Raw genomic sequence first — 16,073 nt, 5'->3', positions numbered from 1 at the left:
CTGGTGACACCTGCCCAGTGCAGCAATATGGTGACAAGGATGGATGGTCACCAGGACGGTCACCATGGCTTGCAGCCAAGCACTCGTACAGCCACTTCAGTGGGGAGACTCCTGTTGGCACAGGACAGCAAAATTTACTTTGAACAAACATTCTCTCAGTGAGTATCGCTGCAACATTGGCCTGTGTGAAGAAAGGTTACTGAAATGCCTCTCTAGCACTCCATGGGAAAGATGCACAGCTCAGCAGCCCAGAACATCCCCAAAATCATGGACATGAGGGTCACCTGCCTAGAACCAGCAGGATCACTTCAATTAGAAACTGCAGTAAACATCTTAGAGGTAGAGCCAAATATTATCAGAGATATTTTTTTTGTTTCTGCTGACAAATGAAGGGGATCTGAAAAGAGGCTGTGTGTCTGTCCATGTCTCAGAGAGCACTGTAAGAGAGAAAACCTGCCAGCCTGATGCCTGTGGAGGAGCATTCTCACTTCAGGATGAGTTTCAGTGCTGGTGTTGCCATGTGTGCCTGTGTGTGTGTATAACAGGGAATCTGCCAAAATTTCAGAATGGATATCAAAGCCCTGCCCACAGTCAGACTGATGTAGCTGCCACCCTCTTTAAACAGAAATCTGGGACCACTGAAGCTTACATAAAGTGTCTCAAGCAACTTCTCTGTGTAGTTACAGTCTGAGCTGGGAAAACAGTCTCCTTGTGTCATGTAAGAGCTGTTGGGGCCTGCTCCAGCTGTGTCCATTTTGGGTAAGGATTAAGAGAGGTTTAAGTGAGTAGGGGCAGCCTGCAAAGCTGGGACATTTGAGGGGATTCCATCCTTTTTCCTTCTGCTGGCTGATTTGGAGTTCTCACACCTGATCATTTTTCAAACCAATGCTGTTGCATATGAAGGTACAATGATTGCTATAATTAAATCATTTCATTGATCTAAATAATTTCTTACAGCTATTTTTGTATTTATCTAAATTTATAAAGAATGATGACAAGTCTGGTAGCAGTTATAAAGCCCTCAAATACCCTCAGATATTGCTGTCCAGAATAAGTGCACTGTGAAATCTAAACATTTTTTTCAGAATATGCTTTTAAATGAAGAAAACCATGGCAGCTTCTCAGGGAATACTGTTTGCAGTAGCCAGGCACTTAGTTTTAATGCTGATCCCTAATCCCACTTTGAGTAAATCAAAAGTGGAAATAAAATTGTCGTATTACACAATTGCTAAGGCAGTCAGTTCTGCTATCAGCAGATGTGACGGCCAAAGATCCCCTTAATCACACACACAGGATGTCTGAGTGATACATCCTGGACAAAAGAATAAATATCAATGTGAAAGTGAAACATTGGAAACATTACATGTAAAGCTGAAGTGATGTACTGTGCCAGAGGGTTTGAGTCATAGATACATTTCACTGTAATATCAGATGCTGCAGACTGTGAAAATGTCATCATTAGCACAAGTTGTGCCCCCTTATAAGGCAGAAATAAAACACAGAGGTCAGTTAACCTGCCACTTGCTGCACTCTTTTTTACTATTATGGCAGTAGTAGCTCCACTGAATTCCCACGTGTAATTTATTTCAGGTACAGATAGGAGAATCAATATATATTTATTTTTAAATGTCTGTATTTAAAATATATTTTATACATATAGTATATGGATCCCACTACTCCAGATAGTTACAAACTTCTACAATCACACCACAAAGATTTCTCAGAGGGACTCACAGATTTCTGATGTTTACCCCAGGGTAACGACAGTCACACCATATGTACCTTTTGTCTGTCAGATACATTAAACTGAGATACACTCTGCCAAGTGAGGAATGACTGTTTTCTCAAATTCCTTTAAAGATGCTCAGCTTTTAACTGTCCCTCTCAGACACCAGATGAAAGCAGCACTCAGACATTTAACAAACTAAATTTTGCTGCACGACTTGTCCCAAGGCCAGGGTAATGGAGATTCCTTGAGGATGTATGAAGGTGATCTCTGACAACATGTTCTTGGCTGGCAGGAGTTTCAGCACATAATAAATACCTGGAATATATCCAACTATTTTGGGAGTAGTTGTATAAAATCTAATCTGATTCAGCATTCCTGTGCAAATGTTGATAGATAAAATGGCATAAGATAATTTTAAATAGAGAGTGTCTTCTTCATTTCCTGTGCACTCCCTTTTTTCTCCTATTTTCCTTAAACCTTCTTTTGGCATTAAAGTCCCCAGTCACATTTTCACTGCACATCATTATTTGTGTAAAACCTGGAAACTGAAGGGTTGTTTAATTTCAGTGTAAGCCTGCAGACTAGGCTAAAGTCCATGTGAGTTACTGTATTCCTCTGGACAGCCTCGGAAGCAGCAAAGGGCAACGTGTGAGTGCAGCCTGTGAGGGGCTGCAGCTGTCTGTTTAATTAGTCTGAGACTGCACTTTTCCAGAGTGAGTTAAGCAGCTGTGAGCTGTGGGCTGCCAGCTGACAAGGCTGTCACACCACAGCTTCAAGGGGTCTGAACCTCTGCATTCACAGAGGAAACAAAGCGTTTTCAAGAAATATCCTGCTATAAAAGAATAATTAGCACTAGTGCAGATGGAGCCCTTATCTCCATCATCTCCAACAAATCTGTAAGAGACTGAGTGCCCAACCTTATGTAAATACTTCTCTGTTTAGTACCTGAGGAGTACAAGGAGTCCAGATTGATTGCACTCCTGTTACAAGGCAGGTGCTGAACAAGGTCTGGTGCAGATTTTACTTAATGTCTAATGAGGAGGAGGTTCAGGAGGATCAAGGATCTGCTGCACATGGTCCATTTAGAGAGGCTGGGATTCTATACCCTGGAGGAGAGAAGGGTCTAAATGAGCCATGGCAGAAGAGCAAAAGATAATGGGCTCAAATAGAAATTTAAAAATGTGTACCAGTCTGGACATTGATAAAAGTTTCTTCACGATGAAGAAATTCCCAACAATCATGCATTAGAGCAGATTGTCCAGAGAAGTTGTGGAGCCTCCATCCTCTGAGGATTTCCAGACTCAATAGGATACAGCCCTGAGGGACACAGTCTGATCCCACAGATGACTGTGAGGCCCCCTGAGGTCCCTTCTAACCTGAATTATGCTATAATTACAAAAGTGTTGTGGAGTTCTCACTGCTGTTGCAGTTTGTGCCCCATTCCCAGTGGGCCTGGTGCCACAGCATGGATTCTGTGTTTAGGTAGGGACAGGAAGGGTAAGTTCTCATGGCTTTTAGTGGAAGTTATCTCCAGCATACACTGTTGTCATGCTGACTCACAATTGTCTGTGCATGCCATAACTCATTCATGTGGAGAATTAAGAGGCTTCTGTCTTGCTTTGTTTTACCTATTCCTTCAGCCTTTCTCCCTTCTTTCAGTATAGCATTAGAAAGGTGCTGCTGCTGATTGCTTGGACTCTTGAGCATGCCAGTGTGGCCTGGCAAGGTTAGTGGAGGACAGAGGAGGGACACTATATCCCAGAAGGTTCTGGAAAATGAAGAAGGGGGGCATGTGGAAGACAGTGCTGTATTGTTTTCCCCATGCACAGAGAATAAATGCAGTGGCAATAACACTGACAGTAACATGGTGCTTTTCCTTTTGTAATGCAAGACCTTCTGATAATGACATAAATAATCAGTGACTGATACTTGTAAAGTAAAAATACAATCAACTGAATAACAGAATATACATTTCATCTTGTCCACTGTCTAGTCCATAGAAGATAAGATTATACTGCTCCTTCTGATAGTGGTTTTAATACTGAGAGACCCAGTCCTGGTGAGTTTTATCAGATTAAATATGACAGCCTTGATATTGGTTTGATATTCAGTCACAATAATATAACATACAGCAATTTTATTCATTATTTGAAAATCTGATTTTATCAAATGTTTTAAAATAATTTTATTAATGATACAGATCTTTATTGGTCTTTGAAGGATTTAATTGTTATGATTTAACTAAACTGGACAAGGATCAGAAAAAAAAGGCATTTGGAAGTTGTGCTAGTGAAGTCTCTTGCTTCTGCTGAATCAGAGCTCACACCTGATTATCTATTTTACTTAAACCAGAAGAGAAGAACATTTCAGCTTAAATTTGCCCATTTCTGTAAGCATTACACCTGTTTTACATTGCAGTAGCCACTCTTGATTTTGGTGTGTTTATGTCCATTTTATATCAACATAACAGGGAGTGAAACAAGGCCCACGTGATTTGACTCTTCTTAATTCACACAGCTAAGTTGTAAATATTCAATATGTATGAAGTGGGTAGAAGCTTATACTCCAGCATAAAAATTAGGGCATCTTTACTTACATCATTGCCACTGACTGCCAGGCAGAGCCATGCAGATTGGAGCAGCAGAAGATTAAAGCACTTCAATTGTGCTGCTTCTGTGTTAACTGATAGGTGTTGCTCAGAAAATGCTAAATTAAGTCCATGTTTCCCCTAGGCACTCATAATTAAATGTATTAAATCTAAGCAGCAATTCACTGTGTTTTTCTAAATAACTCAGCTGAAGACCAGAAATTTCTCAAAAGTCTTCTATACATTAATAAATCACAGCAGCATTTGCAGAAATATTCACAAGAGTATTGGTACATCTTGCCTCCTTATGACAAATGTACAGACTCAAAAAGTGCACAGGAATATCTGTGTAGAGAGGGGCTTCACCACGTGTTGCTTTTACAGGCTTGTCCCACCATCAGGAGCTCACCCCATGAACCAGAACTGCTCTGAATTGCTTTTACCTGAACTCAACAATGAGAGGAAATAGTGACTGCAGAAATTGCTGAAAGGAATTTACCTGGCTTGCAGTGTCCTTCAAGGGGGACACCTGCAGTTGCAATCTGCATTTGTTCCTCTGATGGATCCTTCAATCAGCTCACTTGGAGAGTCATAAATAAGAGCCATGAAGAGGTTCTGCCTGTGCACAGTAAAAGGGGAACAAGGGATTCATGTACCACACTCTAGATACCTTTCTTCACTGTTGGCATTGCCTGCAGGATCTTCCATAATCTCATTTGTGATGGCAGGAACCATCGGTGCCTGGCTTCCCAACACCTGCATTATCTGAGCAAAAATGCTGCATCATCTGAGCAAGTGTTTGGGGAATTTTCTGCAAGTAGGAAAGAGTGAGAAGCTAAAAATAACACATCTCATGAATACATACAGACTATAAAGAGTTTCTTACTGGAAAGAGAAGCTAAAATGAAACCTCAACTTGAAGAGCAATGTTTCCCTTTTCCCAGTCACCAGGGAGTTTGCCTGACCACCATGGCTTTTCAAACACACTCCTCTGCCTCATTCTTTACCAGCGAGGTTCCCTGGGCTGCTGTGCCTCGAGAGGAGCAAAGGAGAACTGTGTTCTCCTTGGAAGAGGATTGAGGCAAGTGCCTCCTGACAAATCTGGACTCACCCAGTATGATCAGATCACACATGCCCTGTGTACCTGAAGAGTTTAGGGAGCACCTCATAGCAGCCATCCAGTGCCTGAGGAAGGATGCAGCTGAATATAAGGGTGGGGAGAAACCACTAGGAGGATAACTAATCACAGGAACAAATTCTCTAGAGACACGGGAGAACCTGTGTTCTTGGAAATTTTCAAGACCTGACACAACAAAGTCCTGAAAAATACTGTCTGAAATCTTCGCTGACCTGCTTTGAGCAGCAGGCCAGACTCCAGCTAGAGCTCTTTCAAGGGCTGTTCCAACCTGGACAGCTCTGTGAATTATCACATGATTTAAGTGACCTGAGAGTCAACAGGAGATGGTTGAAAAAGAAATCAAATCAGGATTTGCCAAGATTTCAGCTCAGCTTTTTCCCTTGGTGCATGTCTTCTCTTACTAGCTAAAAATAACATTATGTTTTTAGAGACTACCATTCTATCAAGGAATACCCTCTGACTCCCAGGTCTGAATCTGGAGCCATACCACCTCCAGGCTGACCTGGAGCTCTCAGAGATATGTGGATGTATGGAAGTTCACAGCTGCCCTCCTTGCCCTAACCGTGCCTTGCATGTCACATTAAATAACCCCAGCTCCAGGGAAGCTGATGTGACAGAAGAAATGCTGAATGGGTAACACAGCCAGAACACCACTGGGCCATGGCGTGACTCAACACAAGAATTGGGACACAATTCCTCTGTGGATTTCCTGAGCTAGTGGAACCCCATAAAACCTGTCTGTAGCCATGACTCACAGGAAGTACAGAAGATGATTCCAGCACCATTTGCACAAAGAAGGATGCCTGACTATTTCTTCTACATGTACATTCCCTGCTGTTGTCTTCTGGACATTTTCAGCCTTTAGTTTCACTTCCACTCTTCTTCATTGCTTCATGCTGGAGTGGTGAGGATCCCCAGGATGAGGTCAGAGATGAGAATTGACTCCAAGTTCTCAGAAGGCTGATATTATGTTATGTTATTTTATATTATATTATAATCATATATAATTATATTATATTATGATCATATTCTAAAACTATACTAAAGAAAGAGAAAGAATACATCAGAAGGTTAGACAAGAATGATTATAAAAAACCTGTGACAGACTCAGAAAGTCCAACACAGCTGCACTGGGATTGGTCATTAAGTAAAAACAAATCACATGGAACCAATCAAAGATGCTCATGTTGGTAAGCAACCTCCAAAGCACGTTCCAGGCAATCAGATAATTATTGTTTGCATTTCTTTTCTGAGGCTTCTCAGTTTCTCAGGAGAAAAATCCTGGCAAAGGGATTTTTCATAAAATATGACAGTGGCAGTGACACTAGTTAGTTGACCCTCACTGTCCTCTGAATATTTCCCTTTGTGAGGAAAAGTTTTGGCTCTTTAGTATTTCTGCATCAAACGGAACACTGTTGCTTTAACTACACAGTCAGACATTTCCTCCTCAAATTTCCAGTGTTGGATTTCCATTCTCTCTGTAAAGAAGACCTTTGGGATTAGTAAATATTGCACAACATTTATCAGTTAGTTGTTCTTTAAATCTCAAAACTCTTCTAAAGTTAAATCTTTTAATTGGAATAAAAGAGCAGATCTTCGTGACAACATAGGCTAGGTGACTGAATTATACATAGACACTAATAAAGGGACACAAATAAATCCTCTTAACAGAAATATGCATTAATTTTCACTACTATGATCAGTTTATAGAGAGAGGACACATTACTATGTAAAACATTGGAGGAGGTATCTGTACAGGAAAAATAAATCAGATAACTTCTGTTTCCCCTGCAAGAAGAAAGAAACTCCTGCCAGCAGCAGTAAAATAGATCCAGTAAACAGAAAGACAAACTGAATGGAAAATGAAAACATAAGGAAGGCAGTGGTTCAATATTGTAAAATTAACAAGGGCTGTGGAAAAGTTCACATTTTATCTGACACCAAGGATTTGACACAACCTACTTATCTCAGTGAGTTCACTGGCCCACATATTTCCTCAAATATTTGTGGAATGATTATTAACTGCTATGTGATAAGATAAATGCCAGCTTTTTTTTTTTTCCCTTGAAGATTATCTCATATTCTTGTTTAAGAAGTAATACTTAGATACGACTATTGTTTTATCCCAATTTCAGTACTGTTTTGACACAAAAATCATACCTCTAAAAATAAGCCATCTAAAATCTCACTTCTGTTTCCACTATATTTGAGATTTCAGGATCAGGTTTCAGAGAGAGAAATATAAAAGATACCTCGCTAACAGTCCAGAGAAATGACAATCTAAAAACAACTGTGAATTTCATGGGTGTGTTCCAATACTTGGTTCATTTCTTGAGAAATCTGAGAAAGAAATTAGACTACAGTCAGGAACTGAAGTCAGAGAGCTTGGCAAATCTTGGGGGAAAAGATGAAACACTGTGTGCAGGGGCCATGCTGCAATTCAGTTCATTGCAACTTATCACATTGGCAAACTCTCCAAATGTCACCCCAGGGAAAGGGCAGAGCCAGACCCTACAGGTATCTGTTAGGTAGGTGCAATCCAAATCAAATAGCTCAGACTGGGAGCCCACGTTGATTCCTGATGCAGCACAAGCTGTCACACAGAATGCCTGCCCTCTCTCTCCCTAATGGGCACAGGCAGCTCTTCCTTCTACTCCTCAGCCTCATAATTTAAGATAATGTGGGTTTTTTTAAATTTATGCATCATTCTGATCTGTACTGAAATTGAGGTATAAAGTTCTTTCCTGTCTCATCCTGCCACAGTAGGCTCCAATCTACAGTTTCCATTTCATGTTTAATTACAAAGAACTAAATAAAAATTAGGACAACTGTGAGTAAAGTTGTAGAGTTTTTCATGGGCCTTGGGTCTTCATAGAGACAAGAGCAGTTGTTGGTTGTAGTAAAGTTGTTTATTGCATGCATACATCAGTCTTGAAGGCAAGGAGTTCAGAGTATTAAAGTCCATGCCAAAAGCTTTCGGGCACAAAGTTCTGAGCTCCCACACCTTTTTCTTCTTCCTTCCTCTTCTTCTTTTCCCAAGATCTCTGTGGATTGATCTACAGGAAATGCAGAGTCTCTGGAGCAGTGGACACTCTCCTAGAGCACTGCCCTAGAAAAATACAGGGATTTTATTCCTAAATTATCCAATCAGCTAAAAGCAAGATTCTAAAACATTCTTCCTAAACCTACCCTGGCTTGATTCTAATGTGTGAAAGTAATGTCAATTCTTACACAAGATCTACACATATAATTTTATCTATTTACACAAATGGTTCTAGCTGCTCTATCTAGAAATGCAAATGTTCTGCTAGATTTCATTATGTCTGGAACTAATTTTGTGAAAGGTAACTCTACTGTGAAAAACACATTCACTCTCCTGTGAAAATGTAAAAGGTTTAATAAATGACAGTAGGAGACAAGGAGCATAGAGCAAAGGTTATTACAGCTGGGTGCATCTGGGCACTCAGCCAAGAGCACACTGTTATCTTTGGGGATACCCCTTAAATACCTTTTCATTACATCAGCCTATTGCACATTCATAGATCCTCATGCATAGTAAACTTCCTTCCCAAACTAGTTTACATGTTCCTAGAATTGTTTAGCTCCTCCTTGGATCTGCCTTTTAGAGCATGTGTATTTTTTGGTTGTGGTTTTAGTCCATTCTTATCACCTCCAATTTTTGGGCCTTGGTCTTCAGACAGTGAGTGCTGATAGTTCACATATCAGCAGATATCCTCTTCACATGTTCATTGGATGTTATCCCATCCAAGCAGGCATTTAGCACAAGCATACTTATATCAGCTATTTCACTACTATGTCTAAGCTTAATTAACAAAAGAAATAAAAACAATATCTTTACAATCAAGTTACTTTACATTACACATATAAAATCCACTTTAATATTTGCAAAAAGCCAGTGTTATAATCTGTATCTATAACACTACTGACCTTTAGGGCCTTTTACTAGCTAACAGAGTCTCTTAAGGCATTTAAGATATAGCTCTCTTTACTTAAAACTAAAACATTTCTATTTCACATCTGTGTAGCTTTATATATTTCAGCTTCTCTAGAGGTTCTAATTCAAGCCCTGCATTCCCTTCTCTCTCTGAGGGACTTGGAGAGGTTTCTATTTCATGCATTCCAACACAGAGTAGAATTTAATAGAAAGAAAAAGAGCTAAATCCAAATGCAGCATTCACAGAAAACTGTGCAATAGAGCAGGTGCCTTGTTTAGCCCAGGGAGCCCTCGACGCCTGTCAGTGCCTCTGTGTGTGCTCGACTGCTCCAGCGCCTGCCTCTCCTCAGCCCCTTCCTTCCTCTGCTGACATCCTCAGCACATTTCTAGGCCATGCTCCTTGCACACTAATGGGATTAAGCTCTTCACAAAACGCAGCTGCAATCTTTCCCCATGTGGACAGCAGGAGCAGAAGATTGCCCACGTGTTCAAGCAGCAGCCCCAGAGCAGAGGGCGGTGCAGGGGCTCCCACTCTGCGCCCCAGCCCCTGTGCCTGCTGCCAGCCAGGCTGGGCTTGTGGGCAACATTAAAGGTGCACTGGCTCTGCAAAAAGGCCAAGAATAAACCTACACCTCATCTACATTGTAAGGACTACAGGGCAGTGCTCTAGGAGAGTGTCCACTGCTCCAGTGACTCTGCATTTCCTGTAAATCAGCCCACTGAGATCTTGGGAACCACAGTGACCTGCGCAGTGCAAATATTGTGTAAGACCACAAAAGCCCAGCAACTTGTTTTCAGAGATTATTTATATTTGAGACATCAAAGAGAAAGACCTCCAGCTCTGAAAATTACTTAGACATAACTTCATCATTTTTGCACTTACTCACCAAACACACCAATTTTAATCCTGCTCAATTCAACAGATTGCTAACATCCTAAATTTAAGCACCCAAGGCAGTTTTTGCCTGATATCAGCTCAGGCTAATATTCTAAAGACAAATCTTTTCCCTTCATTTTTACTTTAAGAAGCAATAAAATACAAACCTATAAATTTCCAGGAGGATGTCCCTGTTTTTAAAGGTATTCTCCTAGACAATTGTATTTCCCCCTCTGCACAGAAGGAGCCCAAGGAATGGCTCAGTCCAGCAGCAATTTCCGTGCAGCAGCTCTGAAGGAGCAGAAATGATCCTGCATCTGTGTGCTGGGATTCCTCACCTGCAGCTGGGATGACTTAGCAGAACAGCACTGCATCCTTATGCAGCACCACAGCCCCAGCCACGCTACAAACACCCTTGCTCACTGAAATGGTCTTGATTTGTCTCCCAGTCAAACTGTAATCTGTCATGCACTGTTATGAGAATGGGCAATGCCTGGGGCTCTGTCCAATCCCTATCATTTTATATTCATTCTCCCCAGGAACAACAGGAGCAAGGTATTTCCCCGATAAACCTCACAGTTCCTTTTGAAAAAGGACACCGGGGGGGAAAAATCACATTTCTTTAAAACTGTAGTGCAACAAATTTTGTAACCTTGTGATATTTTTTTGGTCAGAACACTGTCTGTATAGTAGAGCTTGCCCTCCATAAAATTCTTTTAGTGAGCATAAATAAATTATTCAATTTCTTTCTCCCCTTCTCTTTAAAGACACAGTGCACAAGATCCTCAGTATACTAAAGTCAGTAGCAGCTCACTAGAATGCCTCTGCATTTTACAGGATCAGGCTGAACTAGAAAGTGTTTGAGCAGAGAAAAACACAGTTCAAGGCAGAAGTTCATGTGAGGACAGTGGCTGATGTCACAAACTGTGAAACCGTAACTCCTCTAACTGATGGGTTGTAGCAAAATGCCCACTGTCTGTCCCTCTACTGCTTTTTACAAATGTGTTGATTTATCTTGTTTTGCTTCAGGTGTTCTTCTACAAAGCCAGCATGAATATTACAAAACTGGGCAATCAGTAAATATGTATAATCTTCCATGCTGTCTACTCCTCAGAAAAAGAAACTCTGGAAAATTGGTGTTTCTGGGAGTTCCGTTTTTTTGGGTTTTGGTTTTGGTTTTTTTTCTCCTTCACAGAAGGCATGAATCAAACGAAGAAAATAGATCCTTCAGCTTGCTAGAATGAAAATGGAGACCTGAATCATTAGAAAGTCATCTTCTGTATTTATAAACTGGACAGGTGGCATTTGATCCTCAGACATAACTGCAGCAGCTCGGTTGAACTTCACATGTGCTGCAGAAGTGTTGAAACCTTGTATTTTCACCTGGACACCCATGTGTGTGTCTGTCCCACAGTCCAATACACACTGTGTATTGTGAAATACAAAACAAAAGTCAATCAGTTTAGCTCCAGGCCTCTGATCCCTCCATCACATAAAGCTCAATTATGCCCTGCAGACACTGTGGTTGCTGCTGTAGCTGTGTTAGTGCAGGGGCTGTCACACATCAGGTGATAAACAGATACATAACTAGAAATGGTCTCAGCTACAGAGGATTCAGCATTTACTCCAGAGCAGTAAACATTGATTAAATTATAAACTTAACTCTAGATAAACAGCAATAAAATCTTCACACTGTGACAGAACATCACAAATTCTACATTGGCCAAACACTGCTGAAGAAACAATTTAGAAGTATATCTGAATTCAGAAATAAATGTATTGGAAATATTTCATTATTTTTCCTGTAAAAGCCAGAGGCATTCATTCTTATGAACTCTACTTTATTTGACCAAGCTGATACTCAACACTCTTATGAAGTGGAGGGTAGTTGGTTTGGGAGGCAGAGAAAATACTTTGTGCTGATTTGATTCAAAAGGAAAAGAAACTCAGCTGTTTGGATGTTTGGGAATCTCGGTGTGTGGACAAAGTACAGGTGATTGAATCTAATATTCCTGTCAGCTCCCTTCCTGCACTGCATCCCACACTCCACAGCCATCATTTGACCAGCTGCAGAGGCTTGTTTTAGTTGCACATTGTGTCAGGGACACACTCAGTCCAGCTCAGAGGTTTCAATTACAAAGTTTATTGGCTCAGGTACAGCACTGCACTAACCACATTACACAGTGCTTGGTGTCAGTTCAGGAAGTGGTTTTGCCACTTTTATATGTCCTGGGACATAAAGAACCAGCTTTATTAACCCAAGCCAGCTCCATGCAACTGGATATCTGAGCCACAGCACAAAACCAAGAAAATCCAGAAATGCAAGACTTGCACTGTTAACTTTATAAATCCCCATTGGAATCAGCAAGCTCCTGCTCAGGAGGATACTTCTTGATGCAAGCTGATGCTGGACAGATGCACTCAAAAACACCCATGAGCAACATTGACTTGTCACCCAGTGTGACCACGGTCACAGGGGTTTTCAGGTGAAGGGAAGAGACGAGAATGTTGACTCCATGTTCAGAAGGCTTGATTTATTATTTTATGATATATATATATATTACATTATAACTATACTAAACATAAATAGAAGGAAAAGATTTCCTCAGAAGCTAGCTAAGCTAAGAATAGAATAGAAAAGAATGATAACAAAGCCAGCTCTCTCGGACTCTGTCTGAGATAGCTTGGTCCTTGATTGGCCATTAATTATAAAGGTTCAAGATGGCCCAATGAAAAATTCACCTGTTGCATTCCACAGCAGCAGATAACCATTGTTTACATTCTTTTTCTGGGGCCTCAGCTTCCCAGAAGGGAAAATCCTAAAGAAAGGATTTTTAGTGAAAAATATCTCTGCGACACCCAGCTCCTGAGGAGACCCCAGCATGGACTAAAGAGACTGCAGGTCCACCTGAGTGTCTCCTGGTAGAGGGCACCTCAGTACACCCAAAACTGGTCAATTGTGCTGCATCCACAGTGCCAATTCAGAACCAGTAATGCATATTTGTAACAATCATTTTCAGCATGTCCTGTGGCATTTCACCCACCTGTGTGACAGCAATTTCAAGCTACCTCAGCTTTACAATACTCTGAGCAAAGAAGGGACTGAACTTCAGTTACTCTTTGCAGAACATACAAACACCTCAGTACTGGTTATGCAATGCATAAGAAATAACAATTTATGTGGTGTGATACAAAGCCATCCCCATAATCTAAAATCTGCCTCTTCCAAAAGTCAAGGCAAGAAGGCTCACAGCATGTCTGGAAGTCTACCAATCCAAGTGCCAGCAGAAACACTGTCATTGGCTTCCAGAGAACTGACCTGGGGGCCAGATGTAGTTCTTAAGAAGTTATATAGAAAAGAGAAAAGCTGACTTGCAGTGAGTCACGCTCAGAAGCACAAAAAATGGACAAATATGTGAAGGCCAGAAATATTTATTCACTTCTATAGAAAATAAAATACTTCTCTGTGATTCCTTGTGATTGGGATACTGTTTAACAGGGCTATTGATGGACATGGTTTAGCAAAGAGAATTAAATTCTCGAGCACATTAAAATCTGCTCAAATGATTTTAACCAATTTTGCACTGATTTATTCTGGAGTCCCAGCCAAGTATCCAAGGTGAAAGAACACTACAAGAACACAACTAGATGTTGGAGAATGGTGTAGGATGGGAAGCTTTAGAAAGGATAAAAGGAGTATAGCCTTGGAGGAAGAAAGAGTCCACAGGGTCCACTCTGTTTTCCTTACAGCTTCACAGCAAAGAACTGAATGCAGCAAGGTGGCAAGTGACAGATACCTGATAAACTCCAGCTGCACCCGCCTGGCCATCAGGCACCAAGGGACCTGCTGCAAAAATTGTAAGTTTAAACACTACCACAAGTAAATAAAGCACAAAGAAGCACATTTAAAATTCTGCCCTTTTGCCAGCATATCTGAAAAGAAAAACAACAGCATTAAGAAACAATGCTGACATTCAATCTGTCAATATGCCTTGGAATTATCACCCAAATAAAGGGAGCACAGGGGATTTGTTCAGGCTCAGAAGTAACAACCAAAAAAACCAGAAACACTAGAGAGGAAAATTCATGCCCTGAACATAATCATGGTGTGTGCAGAAATTCCAGTCACAGCAATCCTCTATGCAGTGGTGACAGGACTCTCACTGATAGATTAAACAAATATCAAGTTTTGCAGTAGTGAGTGAAGAAAGGATATGGTGTCATATCCATCTTAATCTGACTGTCCTTGCATACTTCCTAAGACATCAGCCTGAGGACATATTTACAGGATAGCTCTCCTCCAGATACAGCACCACATTATGGACTTTATATGCATAAAAAGCTGAGTGCACAATTCTGCTACACAGAGCATCATTTATTATCAGAAATCCCTGAGGAACAAAATACATCCCTGGATTAATATGACTTTATTAAAGCGACCATTTATTAAAAATATCTCAACAAGTGCCTCTAAAAATCTCTCATATGCCAAAGGAAAATGTTGGAAGATGACTGTTGAACAACCTCACCTCTGTCTGTAGGCAAATGGTATCAGAAACAATTTAGCTGAGCTCACATTTAAATTGAAGAACATTATTTCTTGGTGTGGTTCCTTCTGGAGGGAGAAGTTAAGCCCCATATATGTTACAAATCCTGATTTCAACAAGCCAGTTGAACACTCCAAAGCCAGTTTTACAGATAATACAGGACAGATACAGCACAGAAATCAAGTATTTGAGTTTCCCAGGATTATTTCCCTTTCAACATTGTGACAGTACTCCCACCACCTACAGCTGCAAGAGTTGTATTTATTTTTTTCCAAACTTATGTTCTCCTCACCAGCCAATAGTGATTTAACATAGTTCTGTTTAGCATAGTACCATTTTCTATTAATATTCTGCAATGCCCTAACTTTACAAAATTTCATTATAGATACAGCTTAAGATGTGCTCATATGAGCTAAATTAAACCATTATTCAAGATCTGGCACAACGTAAGGCACCAGAAAGAGCCAGCAGGAGGGAGAACAAGATGCTGACAAAAATTCTGTCTGAGCAAATCATCATTAATTATTCTATTGAAGGCTTGAAGATATATCAGCAGAATTCTGTAGTGAGAAATGCCATTTAAAAACAAAATAGAAAGCCTGCAGTATTTTTCTGACTTTTCCAATTTCTTGCTAAGGTTTAGATAAAAGATTGATCTGATAAAATAACTTTTGCTTTTTACTAATCAGCTTTATATTGAAGCAGAATTTTAAAAAAATAGGCTTTGTCCCTCGCATGCAGAGAGATTTCACCTTAAAAATTATATGGACCAATAACACAGACAAAGTCCTGATGTGACACCACAGAAGAAAATTTTGTGACAAAACATGGGAGATTTGCATATAAAGATAATTTCAAATTATCACATGACTGTGTTGCCACATTGATGGAACACTCCACAAAAGGAATCGTCAGAAGGAACTAAGGAAGGGTTAAGTCTGGACAATTTCAGAAATTTTTTTTTTTATTTAAGGAGGATGTGGAAAAGGTACAGCAGCTTTCTAAACTAGCTAGCACTTTTAGATCAGTCTTGCCAGTGGAAGAGAGCAGACTGGGTTGTCTATGCAGCAACAAACAAGCAGAGATAAAAGGGGAAGAGCTACAGAGAAACCTTAGAAAGAAAATGGACATTTCAATTTTTTTTGCTCTGATGGGGAAGTTATGGTAAGAAGATAGTTCTGTGTCCATGAGACTGAACAAAAGCAAGTGGAACATCCAAGACAAGAATTAGTTGCAAGTT

The sequence above is a fragment of the Zonotrichia albicollis genome, chromosome 4, assembly GCF_047830755.1.
Source record: "Zonotrichia albicollis isolate bZonAlb1 chromosome 4, bZonAlb1.hap1, whole genome shotgun sequence".
In the NCBI taxonomy this organism is placed as follows: Eukaryota; Metazoa; Chordata; class Aves; order Passeriformes; family Passerellidae; genus Zonotrichia; species Zonotrichia albicollis.
The sequence above is the reverse complement of the archived record's forward strand: the minus strand, read 5'-3'. Positions refer to the sequence as shown.